This window comes from Vicia villosa, linkage group LG1 (assembly GCF_029867415.1).
Source record: "Vicia villosa cultivar HV-30 ecotype Madison, WI linkage group LG1, Vvil1.0, whole genome shotgun sequence".
In the NCBI taxonomy this organism is placed as follows: Eukaryota; Viridiplantae; Streptophyta; class Magnoliopsida; order Fabales; family Fabaceae; genus Vicia; species Vicia villosa.
Window position 1 is genome coordinate 227,780,458 of NC_081180.1, and position 5,464 is coordinate 227,785,921.

General features: G+C 32.5%; 1 long non-coding RNA gene across 2 annotated transcripts; it reads left to right on the top strand.

The window, feature by feature from the left end:
• Window positions 1-333: 333 nt before the first annotated feature.
• Window positions 334-2,536, top strand: LOC131623325 (uncharacterized). Of its 2 annotated transcripts, XR_009290181.1 has the most exons (5): window positions 334-718; window positions 823-976; window positions 1,083-1,181; window positions 2,038-2,131; window positions 2,231-2,536. It is a non-coding gene; the product is annotated as an uncharacterized LOC131623325 (long non-coding RNA). The 2 variants fall into 2 exon arrangements; XR_009290180.1 differs by lacking the exons at window positions 2,038-2,131; window positions 2,231-2,536 and having other exon boundaries at window positions 1,083-1,211.
• The last annotated feature ends 2,928 nt before the right edge of the window (window positions 2,537-5,464 follow it).

Genomic DNA, 5,464 nt, shown 5'->3' on the forward strand with positions numbered 1-5,464 from the left:
TCTTTGGATATGCATATCTAAAGGATATTTTAAGTTTTCAGGGATGTTTTTCACCCTATATAGATGTATAAAAATATTCTCTATTAAAAAATCAAAAAAATCATTTAATTTTTCAAAAAAAAAAAAAACCCTGTACAGGGTCGACCAACCCTTGGCCGAACCCAACTGGGAATTTTTTTTTTCTCTTTTTCGTCCCATGGATGGACGAACCTTAAGATAAAATGTGACATTGTGGTAATTTTTTTCATGATGTGGCAGTCTCGTATATAATTTTGGTTTGTGTGGCATTGAAGTAAAAAAATCTACGTTCAAATACCTGGTTATAGGGCTGGACAAAAAACTATCAACCGACCGAATCCGATCCGGTCCGAGTGTTTTTTGAGTAATTGGGTCGGTTTGGTTCGGGTCCACGGGTGGTCGGGTGAAGTAAACTGGGTTTAAGTGGATATAATCGGTCGGTTCGGATTTAGTTTTAGCATCCGTCGGTGACCGAAACCGACCGAATGCAGTAAATTATTAGGGCCTTTCCTCAGTTCCAACAAGCCCAACCCAGTATATTGAACCAAATCCACACCCATTTCAGACCTAATTTAAGCTCCTAACCCTAATCTCTTCTTCATATATGTGTTAATTTTTCTCTTCCCTTCATCTGCGCCGTTTGAAGTCTGAGGTCAATATCTCTCTTTATCCATTGTCGTCGATGAAAGATTAATCTAAGGTTTGGTAATATATCCATCTATCTTCATCTTAGTATGTCTATTTTCATTTCACTCTATATCTCTGTATCTCTTCCATCTACAAATAATGTTCGTTGATCTGCAGTTTGTTAAGAAGAGGGATCGTTTTCTTGATGTTCCACTTCTTGAGGAGTAAGTCCATCAATGCTTTGAGAGTGACAAGCCAAACTCAATGTCTTTTTGTAAAGACATAAGGAAAAGACTCACACATCCCAGAATGTGAAGGATCTGAAGAATAGGTTGGGTTCAAGTCAGATCTAGTAACCTTAGTATTTTTCTTTTTTTTTTTGTTTCTATGTGTTTCTGTAAAAGTTTTAATGAAATTTATTATTGTTATTATTGCAGAAAAAGTTATGTTTTGGCGGAAATTTCTTCATGGTTGAAGGTATTGGACCTTTGGATACTATCTTTAAACCAACAAAGTCAACATATCTCTTGTTTTTGGTAATTACTCATAACTCATTCATCATGGAAATATACTCTCTTTGCTGTAACATTTACTTTTACAATTTTTTGTTTTCATAGATTTGGTTGTGATTTGTTGACATGATAAACCTTTTCACTGTGATTGTTTATCCAAACTAAAGTAACTTTGACAATATGGTTCTAATCACTCAATGCTTTTGATATTATATTTACAACACAGGACAAGCCCACCCAGATTGATTAGTTATGTTCCTTCGTCTGTTTTTTGAACATTACAAGCACACTGTGTTGGTCATATTAGTTGCTATTTGGTAACTCAGAGTATACTTTGCACTATGATTTTTTGAGTGATTATTATTTGAATTATTTGTAGACCAGCTTAATGTGTAGTTATGATTGCTTTATACTTTTCCCCTTCAAATTAAACTCAGTTTTAATTTTTGTTCCTTGACCTCTTCAGTATACCTTGATTATTTGCATCCTGACCCACATTATTTAACCATAGCTGGAAACTAGAAAGCATGGTGGTTGTTTGTTTTGTCATGGGAATATAAGTTAACATTTATTGTTCTTGGTTAACAAATGAATTGCTGGGGAATTTGTTTATTTTATTCATCTTTAAATTTATTTATTACTATGTTTTCAACATATCAACAGGTTGTGAAAAGATATATGTAGTTTAACTTTTGCTTAAATATTGTGTTAGTAGAATGTTGAATTTGTGATTCTAAACTGTGGAATTCATGTGGATCTTTGGGGATTATTTGGTTTCATTTTATCATTTCAGCATGTGGTTCATGTGCATGTGGTTCAATGCACTCTAGCCTTATATATGAAATTTATCAATTTAACATCATTTCATTATAATACGAAGGATACTCTATTTTGGATTAGATTTACCGGGAGAGAAGAAAATGAGAATGACAAAGCACTTTCTGCTAAGGACTCTAATTCAATAGCATATTTATGTAAGTTGCTAATTGCTGCTTGTTTAATAAAGATTTTATTAAATTGTTTTCCATTTTATTATTTTTTTCTAATATTAATTCTACCTTTTTTATATGTAGGATCTTGTTCTGATTGAATTATGACATAAAGGTTGTTTTGAGAGAAGACATCTTCAAGTCTATTAAATACCAAAATAGCATTTGAAGAGAAAAAAAAAGATAGTTGAAAAAGTTTATAATAAAGATTATATTCAAGAAATAGCATATAAATTGCATTATAGATAAGCATCAAGAGATCACAAACATCAAATATGGACAGAATAAATATTGTGGTATTTAGACTTGATAAACATTTTTAATTTTCTAATTTTTAAATACTAAAATATAGATAACTTTGTTTTTTTAATGGAAGAATTAAATATAATAGTTTAGGCAAATTGGAACAGAATATCAAAATAGCTTAATTTTTATAATTAAAAATTGATAAAATCATTCCATTTCTGAATTTTAAAAGGATTTAAAAAAGTAATAATTTCAGTTGGGCCATAATTTATACTAGCCCAGCAATTAATTGGCTGAATATATTAAAAAATTGGACTGATTTTAAATTTGGGCTTAAAATTTGGTATGGCCCAATAATATGCCTAACCGAAAAAAACCGATATAATAAACCGAACCGATTTTAACCGAACCCGTAAAAAACCGAATGTGAAAACGGTCGGAATTGGGCCAACATAATTCACCCGAGGGTTGGGCCGGATTGAGGTTTTGGGCCCGAACCCGATCCGGCCCGAACAGATGTCCACCCCTACCTGGTTATATTCAATAGCCATTATATGAAAGGACCTAGAGAACTAGTCCAAATGTGAAGACCCCACTAGCCTTCTTGGAAAATTGTCATTTGTCAAAGAAATTACTTTAAAGAAATCAATCATACATCACTTTAAATGCCTAATTTCCATTTGTCTTTATTTCCTTCACCTATCAATTATCTCTTTATCTTTTTGTTTGTGTTTCCTTTATTTATACTTTGACATCAAAACATTAACCATTGGCATAGAATCATTATTAACATGAAAAGATCCAACAACATAGTTTTGTATTGTAGTGATTCGTAGAGTCAATGGCATGCCATGCCTCTAGCCCTATATACCAACCAATTCTAAGTTTGGTAGCATCTAAGCACGTGAATTGAACGATAGATAGTTGCAAAATGCAAAGTAAAGGACACAAACACCGTAGGTGTCCATCCATCAATCAATAGCTTTAGGTAGTGAATTGAATCTTCTAAGTTGTGATGAATGATGATAAATGAATTGTATCCGTAGTTAAAGTGTCTTTTAAAGCCAGGTGACACTTTAACGTTCATTGCTTCTTTGAGAAATGCTAGTAACACTCTCTTTTCAACACTCTCTCTAACACTCACCTTCTTATTGGTTGAAACATGTGTGGATCCTACCACTTTATGTGGGATCCATTTTCAAAGTGAGGGACCCACACATGTTTTAGCCAATAATAAAGTGAGTGTTAGAGAGAGTGTTGAAAAGAGAGTGTTACTAGTATTTCTCTTGCTTCTTTTGGTAGACAGAAAAATCATAGGCGACACCATCTTGGTTTTTTATGGCGAGTATACCTATACTCCTATGTTTAAGCCAACATTAGCATTTTAGTTTTCTATTTGTAATACGGTGAACTGACTTTATTTGAAATGTGCGGATAGCAAGAGTCGCCACCGAATTTTATTTTATCCAATCAGAAAAGATAAAAAAACAGAAAAAGACCTTTTAAAGATTTTGAGTTCAGGGGTAAATTATACAAAGGGAAGGTGTAAAACACCCTTTGCATCAATGGTTTTCCATGGGCTCTTAATTGCTTAGCTCACTTTTGTTTTCAAAATGTTTGAATTGTTTGAAAAGTAGGATGTGAATAGAAAAACCTTTGAAGAAGAACTTTAGCTTGTAAATAAGCGTAGTCTTTTAAATTTGATTTTGAAAACAGTGGGAAAAAGGTTTTTGAATTTAGAGCAAGCAATTAGTAGCAACTACCCTAAGTTTTGAAATTTGTTCTTTTAGCTTTTCAGGGCGAAAGGGTCTATCCATACCATGAGAGGGCAGAAAGTCTTTCAATTGGATGTTTAAGGGTCATCGAGAATAATCGTTCGCCATAAGACTGTCCCTTGCCATAAAGAGGGCAGGTAGTCTAAGGGAAGGATATAATAGTCATTTAATATTTTTAGGCATCATGCGAGGATACCTTAGCAATTGGGACAATTATTCTTTACAAGACAACCTCAAGAGAGTTTCAATAACTTTGAAGGCAGCAGGCAACATTGCTTTTGGTATCCTTGGAATCGAGGGACTTGACTATTTAAAGGCAACAATAATTAAGGTAACAAGGCAACAATATAAGGCAACAGGCAACAAGAGGGATTACTCTAAAGGTGTGTGGGTGCACAATCATGTGGTTAACTTCGATGACATTTATCTTGTAAATTAGGTGATCTATGTTCAATTCATGGTTATCACTCCCTAAATTACTAACCACGCAGTTAATATCATACGGAAATTAAAAGCGGAAAGATAAAAGTCCTACGCTATTACAATAAACACCCGCGGGGAAGGGGAGTGAAAGCAGAAAATAAAAGGGAACAATAATTAATTTTAAAATCTTTATCTTGAGCCTTGATCTCCCTCGAACCTTCGATTGACTCTGAACATCTGAGAATTAAACAGAAAATAATAGGGAGGTGAGTGTATGTGGAATTCCTTGACATTGAAAATGAACCTTAATTTAACCTATAAGGTAAAAATTAAAATAAAATTTAAATAAGAAAAGGGTTAGAACTTAGCTTTTCGATTGCCATGGCGCGTAGTCGGAAGATCTTTGATTAACCCTGAAAATTGGGCATAAAGAAGAAAAAATGCGTTAGTGCATTAAAATTTCCAACAATTATAACGTGGCAGATTAAAAATTAAAACAGAGATCGGGGCAAAAAGGGTAAGGCAAAAACAAACCATGAAAGGGCCAAAAGTTAACCAGGGTTAACGGGCAACACCTACCAACAAACCTAAGGCTATTAGGATTTATAAATGCCTCGAGGTTAACAAATATTTAAAATTAATTGATTAAAAGTATATAAAAATAATAATTTTTCTTGTAAAAAAAACAATTATTTTTAATGTTTATGAGAAAAATCGAGTGTTTCGATTAAAAAAAATAATTATAAAACTATTATTTATATAAATAATTTATTAGATAAGTAAAATAAATAAATAATAAAAGAATTCTAATAAAAGAGAAAAAGAACTAAAAGAATAATTAAGTAATTAAAAATAAAATAAAAAAACTTAGCTC